This window comes from Astyanax mexicanus, chromosome 6 (genome assembly GCF_023375975.1).
Source record: "Astyanax mexicanus isolate ESR-SI-001 chromosome 6, AstMex3_surface, whole genome shotgun sequence".
NCBI classification, from domain to species: Eukaryota; Metazoa; Chordata; class Actinopteri; order Characiformes; family Acestrorhamphidae; genus Astyanax; species Astyanax mexicanus.
In genome coordinates, this window is record NC_064413.1 from 7,589,784 (window position 1) to 7,604,276 (window position 14,493).

General features: G+C 44.8%; 1 protein-coding gene and 1 long non-coding RNA gene across 2 annotated transcripts in view; one reads left to right on the plus strand and one right to left on the minus strand.

The window, feature by feature from the left end:
• The window catches only part of pitpnc1b (phosphatidylinositol transfer protein cytoplasmic 1b), a 58,265-nt gene that overhangs the window by 15,469 nt on the left and 28,303 nt on the right, over positions 1-14,493 (plus strand). The gene's annotated exons all lie outside the window — the stretch shown is intronic.
• LOC125802412 (uncharacterized) lies at positions 4,602-5,312 on the minus strand. Its single transcript, XR_007439543.1, has 2 exons — positions 5,236-5,312; positions 4,602-5,159 (listed from the first exon to the last, which is right to left on the minus strand). It is a non-coding gene; the product is annotated as an uncharacterized LOC125802412 (long non-coding RNA).

A 14,493-nucleotide genomic window follows, 5' to 3' on the forward strand; every position in this document is an offset into this window, starting at 1 on the left:
TACCATAACAACACCTTAGCAACCGCCTAGCAACCACCTAGCAACACCTTAGCAACCACCCAGGATACCATAACAACACCTTAGCAACCACCTAGCAACACCTTAGCAACCACCCCGGATACCATAGCAACACCTTAGCAACCATCTAGCAACACCTTAGCAACCACCCCAGATACCATAGCAACACCCTAACAACCACCTAGCAACACCTTAGCAACCACCCCAGATACCATAGCAACACCTTAGCAACCGCATAGCAACACCTTAGCAACCACCTAGCAACACCTTGGCAACACCCCGGATACCATAGCAACACCTTAGCAACCACCTAGCAACCACCTAGCAACACCTTACCAACCACCCTGGATACCATAGCAACACCTTAGCAACCACCTAGCAACACCTTAGCAACCAACCCGGATACCATATCAACACCTTAGCAACCACTTGGAAACCATGTGGAATATGTTAGCAACTGCATAGCAACCAGTTAGCAACCACTTAGCAACCACCTGGAAAATATTAGAAACTGCCTAGCAACCACTTAACAACCATGTGGAATACATTAGCAATTGCCTAGCAACCAGTTAGCAACAGCTTAGCAAACACCTGGAATATGTAAGAATCTGCTTAGCAACCAATTAGCAAACACTAAGCAACGATGTGGAATACATTAGCAACTGCCTAGTAACTACCTAGCAACCACTTAGCAACACTTTACTTTATATAGGTATATATAAAGTAAAGTGTTTATATTACTTTATAAGACAATTATTAGCTTTTCACCATGTTAGCCAAAACTTTTTGGACTTTAACATTTAGCTGAAAGTCAACAGCAAAGCAACCACTCTTCACACGCTTTAGACAGAAATATCTTAGCAACCATTTTAACTTTTTCAACGTTATTAACGTACTTTTCCAAGCCAACTTAAAGTTCGTTATCGAACTTTCCTTTTCTAGTTATTATTATTAAGTTGGCTTGGAAAAGCCAACTTCTTGTTCTTCGTAATCTTCTTATTATTATTATTATTATTATTAAGTTGGCTTGTCAAAGCCAACTTATAGTTCTTCTTATTCTTCTTATTATTATTATTCTTCTACGCTAAAATTTCTCAACGCTACTCCTCCTACAGTTTTCGAGCTAGAACCACCAAACTTCACAGGATGGTAGAACCCATAGCCACTTAAGTTGCTTGTGCTTTTCTAAGCGATCGGAGAACCAGGGTTCTAGCACGGTTCCGTCAAAGTCACTTTTTTCCCCATAGACTTCCATTCACACTTTTTTCAAACTGCTGTAAAAGTCACAATTTTCAAGCTAGAACCACGAAATTCACAAGACATACAGAACTTGCAGAGACGTTTCAGACGATATGCTGATCTCACCGATACGATTTACGGTTTTCGTAAAAGTATCGTACGAACTTTCCCCATAGGAATGAATGGGCGGAATGTTGGCCATCTCACACACACCAGCCGATCCTGCGCACGGCCCCCCTCTCTGCCCTGCTCCTCAGTACTGTATCTGTATGGAGAAGATACTGCTGAACACAACCCACACCAGAACCAATACCACACTACACACACCACACACACACACCACACATACACCACACCACACACACTTCAAACCACACATACCCCACACCACACACACTCCACATCACACATACCACACACTTCACACCCCACACCACACACACTCCACACACTCACCACACGACACACAGTCCACTCCCCACACTCACTCCACACCACACATACTCCACACCACACAAACTCCACAGTCCACACCACACACACACCCCACACCACACACAGTCTACACCCCACACTACACACACTCCACACCACACCCTACACACATTCCACACCACACATACCACACACCAAACACACTCCACCCCACACACTCCACACCACACATACCCCACACCAAACACACTCCACACCAAACACACCCCACACCACACACAGTCTACACCCCACACTACACACACTCCACACCACACCCTACACACATTCCACACCACACATACCCCACACCAAACACACTCCACCCCACACACACTACACACCACACATACCCCACACCAAACACACTCCACACCAAACACACCCCACACCACACACAGTCTACACCCCACACTACACACACTCCACACCACACCCTACACACATTCCACACCACACATACCCCACACCAAACACACTCCACCCCACACACACTACACACCACACACACCCCACACCACACACAGTCTACACCCCACACTACACACACTCCACACCACACCCTACACACATTCCACACCACACATACCCCACACCAAACACACTCCACCCCACACACCACACATACCCCACACCACACACACTTCAAACCACACATACCCCACACCACACACAATCCACACCACACAAACCCCACACCACACACACTTTAAACCACACACACTCCACAGCTCACATACCCCACACCACACACACTCCACCCCACACATACCACACACAATTCACACAACACCACACATTCCACACCACACATACCCCACACCACACACACTTTAAACCACACACACACTCGATAGCTCATATACCCCACACCACACACACTTCACACCACACATACCCCACACCCCACACACTCCATACCACACACACACTCCACAGCTCACATACCTCACACCACGCACACTCCACCCCAAACATACCACACACTTCACACCCCACACCACACATACCCCACACTCTCCATACCACACACACACTCCACAGCTCACATACCCCACACCATACACACTCCACCCCCACACATACCACACACACTTCACACCCCACACCACACATACCCCACACTCTCCATACCACACACACACTCCACAGCTCACATACCCCACACCATACACACTCCACCCCACACACACTTCACACCACACATACCCCACACCACACACACTCCACACCTGACACAAACCCCACACTCCACCACACATACACCACACCACACACACTCCACACCACACATACTCCACACACCACACCACACTCTCTACACACCACACCACACACACTCCACACCTGATACACACAACTCACCCCACACTCCACCACACATACACCACACTCCACACCACATTCCAAACACACCACACCAAACACACTCCACAACCCACTCCACACCCCACACACTCCACACCACACACACACTACACAACTTAGTAACTATTTGACAAGCCAACTTAAAGTTCGTTCACGAACTTTGCCTTTTCTAGTTATTATTATTATTCTTACGCCTTTTTTTCTGTACGCTACTCCTCCTAGAGCTTTCAACGTAGAATCACGAAACTTTCACGGATCGTAGGACCTATGCCAACTTAGCGTGCTTGTGCTTTTTGGAGCGATTTATCGTACGGTTTTCGTAAAAACTTCGTAAACGTACGCATTTTTTCCCCATAGGAATGAATGGGGCGAAATTTTAAACGTCCGTAACCGCCACAATTTTTGAGATACGAACACCAAATTCGGCGAGCTTATAGATCTTACCGAGATCTTTAAATTAATAGCAGGTTGCGAAGCGATACGACGTACGGTTTTCGTACAATTTTCGTACGAAGTTTTCCCATAGAAATGAATGGGGGGCCCAGAGTTCCATCTCGCACACGAGCAGCTCTGCGCACGGAACCCCTTCTCTCCCCTGCTCCTCCAGTACTGTGAGTGTATGGAGGAGCTGCTGTATGGAGCAGCTATCAGTCAAAAGTTTGGACACCCCGGCACCCCAGCCAGGGTTTAGCAACCACCTATTAACTGCTTAGCAACCACTCTCTCTTTCTCACTCTCTCTTTCGCTCTCTACTTCTCTAATTCTCACTCTCTTTCCCACTCTCTCTCTATTTCTATATTTCTCACTCTTTCTTTTGCTCTCTACTTCTCTACTTCTCACTCTCTCTTTTGCTCTCTACTTCTCTATTTCTCACTCTCTTTTGCTCTCTACTCCTCTATTTCTCACTCTCTTTCTCACTCTCTCTCTACGTCTCTATTTCTCACTCTCTCTCTACGTCTCTATTTCTCACTCTCTTTCTCACTCTCTCTCTACGTCTATTTCTCACTCTATTTCTCACTCTCTCTCTACTTCTCTATCTCACTCTCTCTTTCTCACTCTCTCTCTACGTCTCTATTTCTCACTGTCTCTCTCTACTTCTATATTTCTCACTCTCTCTACTTCTATATTTCTCACTCTCTTTTTCACTCTCTCTCTACGTCTCTATTTCTCACTCTCTCTCTACTTCTCTATTTCTCACTCTCTTTCTCACTCTCTCTCTACGTCTCTATTTCTCACTCTCTCTACTTCTCTATTTCTCACTCTCTCTTTCTCACTCTCTCTCTACTTCTCTATTTCTCACTCTCTCTCTGCTTCTCTATTTCTCACTCTCTTTTGCTCTCTTCTTCTCTATTTCTCACTCTCTCTTTCTCACTCTCTCTCTACTTCTCTATTTCTCACTCTCTCTACTTTTCTATGTCTCTTTCTTTCTACTTTTCTATTTCTCTATTTCTCTCTTACTCTTTATTTCTCGCTCTTCTCTCTACTTCTCTTTCACTCTACTTTTCTGTCTTGCTTTCTCTTTCTATCTATCTCTCTACTACATCCTCTTTCTTTCTCTACTTCTTTATTTCTCGATCTCTCTTTTTCCCTAATTCTCTTTCTCTCGCTCAATATTTCTCTCTACTTGTCACTCTTTTTCTCATATTCTCGGGTGTTCTTTCTCTACTTCTCACGCTGATTTTCTCTCTACTTCTCTATTTCAGGCTCTCCCTTTTTCTGTACTTCTACATTTAACACTCTTTCTTTTTATCTACTACTGCCTAGCAACCAGTTAGATACACCTTAGCAACCACCTGGAAAACATTAGCAACTGCCTAGCAACCACTTAGCAACCATGTGTAATACGTTAGCAACTGCCTAGCAACCAGATAGCAACACCTTAGCAACCACCTGGAAAACATTAGCAACTGCTTAGCAACCACTTTAGAAATGGTAGCAACTGCCTAGCGACCAGTCAGATACACCTAGCAACACCTTAGCAACCACCCCAGATACCATAGCAACATCTTAGCAACCACCTAGCAACACCTTAGCAACCACCACAGACACCATAGCAACACCTTAGCAACCGCCTAGCAACCGTCTAGCAACCACCTAGCAACACCTTAGCAACCACCCCGGATACCATAGCAACACCTTAGCAACCACCTAGCAACACCTTAGCAACCACCCTGGATAGCATAGCAACACCTTAGCAACCACCTAGCAAAACCTTAGCAACCACCTAGCAACACCCTAGCAACCACCTAGCAACACCTTAGCAACCACCTTGCAACCACCTAGCAACACCTTAGCAACCACCCCGGATACCATAGCAACACCTTAGCAACCACCTAGCAACACCTTAGCAACCACCTAGCAACACCTTAGCAACCACCCTGGATACCATAGCAACACCTTAGCAACCACCTAGCAACACCTTAGCAACCACCTAGCAACACCCTAGCAACCACCTAGCAACACCTTTGCAACCACCCTGGATACCATAGCAACACCTTAGCAACCACCTAGCAACACCCTAGCAACCACCTAGCAACCACCTAGCAACACCTTAGCAACCACCCTGGATACCATAGCAACACCTTAGCAACCACCTAGCAACACCTTAGCAACCACCCTGGATACCATAGCAACACCTTAGCAACCACCTAGCAACACCTTAGCAACCACTTAGAAACACCGTAGCAACCACCCCGGATACCATAGCAACACCTAAGCAACCGCCTAGCAACCACCTAGCAACACCTTAGCAACCACCCCGGATACCATTGCAACACCTTAGCAACCACCTAGCAACACCTTAGCAACCACCTAGCAACACCTTAGCAACCACCCAGGATACCATAGCAACACCTTAGCTACTGCCTAGCAACCACCTAGCAACACCTTAGCAACCACCCAGGATACCATAGCAACACCTTAGCAACCACCTAGCAACACCTTAGCAACCACCCTGGATACCATAGCAACACCATAGCAACCACCTAGCAACACCTTAGCAACCACCCAGGATACCATAGCAACACCTTAGCAACCACCTAGCAACACCTTAGCAACCACCCTGGATACCATAGCAACCGCCTAGCAACACCCTAGCAACCACCTAGCAACACCTTAGCAACCACCCTGGATACCATAGCAACACCTTAGCAACCACCTAGCAACACCTTAGCAACCAACCCGGATACCATAGCAACACCTTAGCAACCACCCCGGATCCCATAGCAACACCTTAGCAACCACCTATTAACCCTCTAGCAACCACCTAGCAACACCTTAGCAACCACCCCAGATACCATAGCAACACCTTAGCAACCACCTAGCAACACCTTAGCAACCACCCCGGATACCATAGCAACCAGTTAGCAACCACCTGGAAAATATTAGAAACTGCCTAATAACCACTTAAAAACCATTTGGAATACGTTAGGAGTTGCCTAGCAACAAGTTAGCAACAGCTTAGCAACCACCTTGAATATGTTCGCAACTGCCTAGCAACCAATTAGCAAGCACTAAGCAACGATGTGGACTACATTATCAACTGCCTAGCAACTACCTAGCAACCACTTAGCAACACTTTACTTTATAATATAATTATAAGCTTTTCACCATGTTAGCCAAAACTTTTTGGACTTCAACATTTAGCCGAAAGTCAACAGCATAGCAACCACTCTTCACACGCTTTAGACAGAAATATCTTAGCAACCATTTTAACTATTCAACGTTATTTAACTATTTAACGTACTTTTCCAAGCCAACTTAAAGTTCGTTATCGAACTTTCCTTTTCTAGTTATTATTATTATTCTCGCCACGTTTTATAAACAACTACTCCTCCTAGAGCTTTCGAGCTAGAACCACGAAACTTCACACGATGGTAGAACTTATAGCCACGGGGTGTGCTTGTGCTTTTTGGAGCGATACATCGTACGATTTTCGTAAAAACTTCGTAAACGTACGCCCTTTTTTCCATAGACAATGAACTAGAAGAATTTTGAATGGCTGTGAGCGTCACAATTTTTGAGATACGAAGACGAAATTCGGATGGTCTATAGAACTTAGTGAGTTCTTTCCGAAAATATGCTTTACGAAACGATATGTCGTACGGATTTCGTACAAATGTCGTACGAAGTTGCCCCATAGAAATGAATGGGGGGCCCAGAGTTCCATCTCGCACACAAGCAGCTCTGCGCACGGAACCCCTTCTCTCCCCTGCTCCTCCAGTACTGTGAGTGTATGGAGGAGCTGCTGTATGGAGCAGCTATCAGTCAAAAGTTTGGACACCCCGGCACCCCAGCCAGGGCTTTGCAACCACCTATTAACTGCTTAGCAACCACCTTAGCAACCACCTGGAAAACTTTAGCAACTGCCTAGCAACCACTTAGCAACCACTTTAGAAATGATGGCAACTGCCTTGCAACACCTTAGCAACCACCTGGAAAATATTAGAAACTGCCTAGCAACCACGTAGCAACCATGTGGAATAAATTAGCAACTGCCTAGCAACCAGTTAGCAACCACCTGGAAAACGTTAGCAACTGCCTAGCAACTGCTTAGCAACCACTTTAGAAATGACAGCACCTGTCTAGCAACCACTTAGCAACCATGTGGAATATGTTGGCAACTGCCTAGCAACTACGTTAAATTGATAGCAACTGCCTAGCAACCAGTTAGCTGCTGCCTTAGCAACTGCCTTAGCAACCACCCGGAAAACGTTAGCAACTGCCTAGCAACCCCTTAGCAACCACTTTAGAAATGATAGCAACTGTCTAGCAACCACTTAGCAACCATGTGGAATACGTTAGCAACTGCCTAGCAACTACTTTAAAAATAATAGCAGCTGCCTAGCAACCAGTTAGCTACACCTTAGCAACCACCTGGAAAATGTTAGCAACTGCCTAGCAACCATTTAGCAACCACTTTAGAAATGATTGCAACTGCCTAGCAACCAGTTAGCAACACCTTAGCAACCACCTGGAAAACGTTAGCAACTGCCTAGCAACCACTTAGCAACTACTTAGCAACCATGTGGAATACGTTAGCAACTGCCTAGCAACCAGTTAGCTACACCTTAGCAACCACCTGGAAAAGGTTAGCAACTGCCTAGCAACCGCTTAGCAACCACTTTAGAAATGATAGCAAACTGTCTAGCAACCACTTAGCAACTATGTGGAATGTGTTGGCAACTGCCTAGCAACTACTTTAAAAATGATAGCAACTGCCTAGCAACCAGTTAGCTACACCTTAGCAACCACTTGGAAAACGTTAGCAACTGCCTAGCAACCACTTAGCAACCACTTTAGAAATGATAGCAACTGCCTAGCAACCAGTTAGCTACACCTTAGCAACCACTTGGAAAACGTTAGCAACTGCCTAGCAACCACTTAGCAACCACTTTAGAAATGATAGCAACTGCCTAGCAACCACTTAGCAACACCTTAGCAACCACTAGGAAAACGTTAGCAACTGCCTAGCAACCACTTAGCAACACCTTAGCAACCACTAGGAAAACGTTAGTAACTGCCTTGCAACCACTTAGCAACCACTTTAGTAATGATAGCAACTGCCTAGCAACCACTTAACAACATCTTATCAGCCACCTGGAAAATGTTAGCAACCATGTGGAATATGTTAGCAACTGCCTAGCAACTGCTTAGCAACCACTTTAGAAATGATAGCAACTGCCTAGCAACCAGTTAGCAACACCTTAGCAACCACTAGGGAAACGTTAGAAACTGCCTAGCAACCACTTTAGAAATTATAGCAACTGCCTAGCAACCACTTAACAACATCTTAGCAACCACCTGGAAAATGTTAGCAACTGCCTAGCAACCACTTAGCAACCATGTGGAATATGTTAGCAACTGCCTAGCAACTGCTTAGCAACCACTTTAGAACCGATAGCAACTGCCTAGCAACCACTTAGCAACACCTTAGCAACCACTAGGAAAACGTTAGCAACTGCCTAGCAACCACTAGCAACCACTTAGCAACACCTTAGCAACCACTAGGAAAACGTTAGCAACTGCCTAGCAACCACTTAGCAACCACTTTAGTAATGATAGCAACTGCCTAGCAACCACTTAGCAACACCTTAGCAACCAATAGGGAAACGTTAGTAACTGCCTAGCAACCACTTTAGAAATTATAGCAACTGCCTAGCAACCAGTTAGCTACACCTTAGCAACCACTTGGAAAACGTTAGCAACTGCCTAGCAACCACTTAGCAACCACTTTAGAAATGATAGCAACTGCCTAGCAACCACTTAGCAACACCTTAGCAACCACTAGGAAAATGTTAGCAACTGCCTAGCAACCACTTAGCAACACCTTGGCAACCACTAGGAAAACGTTAGCAACTGCCTAGCAACCACTTAGCAACCACTTTAGTAATGATAGCAACTGCCTAGCAACCACTTAGCAACACCTTAGCAACCAATAGGGAAACGTTAGTAACTGCCTAGCAACCACTTTAGAAATTATAGCAACTGCCTAGCAACCAGTTAGCTACACCTTAGCAACCACTTGGAAAACGTTAGCAACTGCCTAGCAACCACTTAGCAACCACTTTAGAAATGATAGCAACTGCCTAGCAACCACTTAGCAACACCTTAGCAACCACTAGGAAAACGTTAGCAACTGCTTAGCAACCACATTAGTAATGATAGCAACTGCCTAGCAACCACTTAGCAACACCTTAGCAACCACTAGGGAAACGTTAGAAACTGCCTAGCAACCACTTTAGAAATTATAGCAACTGCCTAGCAACCACTTAACAACATCTTAGCAACCACCTGGAAAATGTTAGCAACTGCCTAGCAACCACTTAGCAACCATGTGGAATATGTTAGCAACTGCCTAGCAACTGCTTAGCAACCACTTTAGAACCGATAGCAACTGCCTAGCAACCACTTAGCAACACCTTAGCAACCACTAGGAAAACGTTAGCAACTGCCTAGCAACCACTTAGAAACCACTTTAGTAATGATAGCAACTGCCTAGCAACCACTTAGCAACACCTTAGCAACCACTAGGAAAACGTTAGCAACTGCCTAGCAACCACTTTAGAAATTATAGCAACTGCCTAGCAACCACTTAACAACATCTTATCAGCCACCTGGAAAATGTTAGCAACCATGTGGAATATGTTAGCAACTGCCTAGCAACTGCTTAGCAACCACTTTAGAAATGATAGCAACTGCCTAGCAACCAGTTAGCTATACTTTAGCCACCACTTGGAAAACGTTAGCAACTGCTTAGCAACCGTGTGGAATACGTTAGCAACTGCCTAGCAACTGCTTAGCAACACCTAAGCAACCACCTGGAAAACGTTAGCAACTGCCTAGCAAACGCTTACCAACCACTTTAGTAATGATCACAACTACCTAGCAACCACTTAGCAACCATTTTAACTTTTCAACGTTATTAGCGTACTTTTCCAAGCCAACTTAAAGTTCGTTCACGAACTTTGCCTTTTCTAGTTATTAAGTTGGCTTGGAAAAGCCAACTTATTGTTCTTCGTAATCTTCTTATTTTTTTTATTATTATTATTATTATTATTATTATTCTCGCCACGTTTTATAAACAACTACTCCTCCTAGAGCTTTCGAGCTAGAACCACGAAACTTCACACGATGGTAGAACTTATAGCCGCGGGGTGTGCTTGTGCTTTTTGGAGCGATACATCGTACGATTTTCGTAAAAACTTCGTAAACGTACGCCCTTTTTTCCATAGACAATGAACTAGAAGAATTTTGAATGGCTGTGAGCGTCACAATTTTTGAGATACGAAGACGAAATTCGGATGGTCTATAGAACTTAGTGAGTTCTTTCCGAAAATATGCTTTACGAAACGATATGTCGTACGGATTTCGTACAAATGTCGTACGAAGTTGCCCCATAGAAATGAATGGGGGGCCCAGAGTTCCATCTCGCACACAAGCAGCTCTGCGCACGGAACCCCTTCTCTCCCCTGCTCCTCCAGTACTGTGAGTGTATGGAGGAGCTGCTGTATGGAGCAGCTATCAGTCAAAAGTTTGGACACCCCGGCACCCCAGTCAGGGCTTTGCAACCACCTATTAACTGCTTAGCAACCACCTTAGCAACCACCTGGAAAACTTTAGCAACTGCCTAGCAACCACTTAGCAACCACTTTAGAAATGATGGCAACTGCCTTGCAACACCTTAGCAACCACCTGGAAAATATTAGAAACTGCCTAGCAACCACGTAGCAACCATGTGGAATAAATTAGCAACTGCCTAGCAACCAGTTAGCAACCACCCGGAAAACGTTAGCAACTGCCTAGCAACCACTTAGCAACCACTTTAGAAATGATAGCAACTGTCTAGCAACCACTTAGCAACCATGTGGAATACGTTAGCAACTGCCTAGCAACTACTTTAAAAATAATAGCAGCTGCCTAGCAACCAGTTAGCTACACCTTAGCAACCACCTGGAAAATGTTAGCAACTGCCTAGCAACCATTTAGCAACCACTTTAGAAATGATGGCAACTGCCTAGCAACCAGTTAGCAACACCTTAGCAACCACCTGGAAAACGTTAGCAACTGCCTAGCAACCACTTGGCAACTACTTAGCAACCATGTGGAATACGTTAGCAACTGCCTAGCAACCAGTTAGCTACACCTTAGCAACCACCTGGAAAAGGTTAGCAACTGCCTAGCAACCGCTTAGCAACCACTTTAGAAATGATAGCAAACTGTCTAGCAACCACTTAGCAACTATGTGGAATGTGTTGGCAACTGCCTAGCAACTACTTTAAAAATGATAGCAACTGCCTAGCAACCAGTTAGCTACACCTTAGCAACCACTTGGAAAACGTTAGCAACTGCCTAGCAACCACTTAACAACCACTTTAGAAATGATAGCAACTGCCTAGCAACCAGTTAGCTACACCTTAGCAACCACTTGGAAAACATTAGCAACTGCCTAGCAACCACTTAGCAACCACTTTAGAAATGATAGCAACTGCCTAGCAACCACTTAGCAACACCTTAGCAACCACTAGGAAAACGTTAGCAACTGCCTAGCAACCACTTAGCAACACCTTAGCAACCACTAGGAAAACGTTAGTAACTGCCTTGCAACAACTTAGCAACCACTTTAGTAATGATAGCAACTGCCTAGCAACCACTTAGCAACACCTTAGCAACCACTAGGAAAACGTTAGCAACTGCTTAGCAACCACATTAGTAATGATAGCAACTGCCTAGCAACCACTTAGCAACACCTTAGCAACCACTAGGGAAACGTTAGAAACTGCCTAGCAACCACTTTAGAAATTATAGCAACTGACTAGCAACCACTTAACAACATCTTAGCAACCACCTGGAAAATGTTAGCAACTGCCTAGCAACCACTTAGCAACCATGTGGAATATGTTAGCAACTGCCTAGCAACTGCTTAGCAACCACTTTAGAACCGATAGCAACTGCCTAGCAACCACTTAGCAACACCTTAGCAACCACTAGGAAAACGTTAGCAACTGCCTAGCAACCACTTAGCAACCACTTTAGTAATGATAGCAACTGCCTAGCAACCACTTAGCAACACCTTAGCAACCACTAGGAAAACGTTAGCAACTGCCTAGCAACCACTTTAGAAATTATAGCAACTGCCTAGCAACCAGTTAGCTACACCTTAGCAACCACTTGGAAAACGTTAGCAACTGCCTATCAACCACTTAGCAACCACTTTAGAAATGATAGCAACTGCCTAGCAACCACTTAGCAACACCTTAGCAACCACTAGGAAAACATTAGCAACTGCCTAGCAACCACTTAGCAACACCTTAGCAACCACTAGGAAAACGTTAGTAACTGCCTTGCAACCACTTAGCAACCACTTTAGTAATGATAGCAACTGCCTAGCAACCACTTAGCAACACCTTAGCAACCACTAGGGAAACGTTAGAAACTGCCTAGCAACCACTTTAGAAATTATAGCAACTGCCTAGCAACCACTTAACAACATCTTAGCAACCACCTGGAAAATGTTAGCAACTGCCTAGCAACCACTTAGCAACCATGTGGAATATGTTAGCAACTGCCTAGCAACTGCTTAGCAACCACTTTAGAACCGATAGCAACTGCCTAGCAACCACTTAGCAACACCTTAGCAACCACTAGGAAAATGTTAGCAACTGCCTAGCAACCACTTAGCAACCACTTTAGTAATGATAGCAACTGCCTAGCAACCACTTAGCAACACCTTAGCAACCACTAGGAAAACGTTAGCAACTGCCTAGCAACCACTTTAGAAATTATAGCAACTGCCTAGCAACCACTTTAGAAATTATAGCAACTGCCTAGCAACCACTTAACAACATCTTATCAGCCACCTGGAAAATGTTAGCAACTGCCTAGCAACCACTTAGCAACCATGTGGAATATGTTAGCAACTGCCTAGCAACTGCTTAGCAACCACTTTAGAAATGATAGCAACTGCCTAGCAACCAGTTAGCTATACTTTAGCCACCACTTGGAAAACGTTAGCAACTGCTTAGCAACCATGTGGAATACGTTAGCAACTGCCTAGCAACTGCTTAGCAACACCTAAGCAACCACCTGGAAAACGTTAGCAACTGACTAGCAAACGCTTAGCAACCACTTTAGTAATGATCACAACTACCTAGCAACCACTTAGCAACCATTTTAACTTTTCAACGTTATTAGCGTACTTTTCCAAGCCAACTTAAAGTTCGTTCACGAACTTTGCCTTTTCTAGTTATTATTATTATTATTATTCTCGCCACGTTTTATAAACAACTACTCCTCCTAGAGCTTTCGAGCTAGAACCATGAAACTTCACACAATGGTAGAACTTATAGCCGCGGGGTGTGCTTGTGCTTTTTGGAGCGATACATCGTACGATTTTCGTAAAAACTTCGTAAACGTACGCCCTTTTTTCCATAGACAATGAACTAGAAGAATTTTGAATGGCTGTGAGCGTCACAATTTTTGAGATACGAAGACGAAATTCGGATGGTCTATAGAACTTAGTGAGTTCTTTCCGAAAATATGCTTTACGAAACGATATGTCGTACGGATTTCGTACAAATGTCGTACGAAGTTGCCCCATAGAAATGAATGGGGGGCCCAGAGTTCCATCTCGCACACAAGCAGCTCTGCGCACGGAACCCCTTCTCTCCCCTGCTCCTCCAGTACTGTGATTGTATGGAGGAGCTGCTGTATGGAGCAGCTATCACTCAAAAGTTTGGACACCCCGGCACCCCAGTCAGGGCTTTGCAACCACCTATTAACTGCTTAGCAACCACCTTAGCAACCACCTGGAAAACTTTAGCAACTGCCTAGCAACCACTTAGCAACCACTTTAGAAATGATGGCAACTGCCTTGCAACACCTTAGCAACCACCT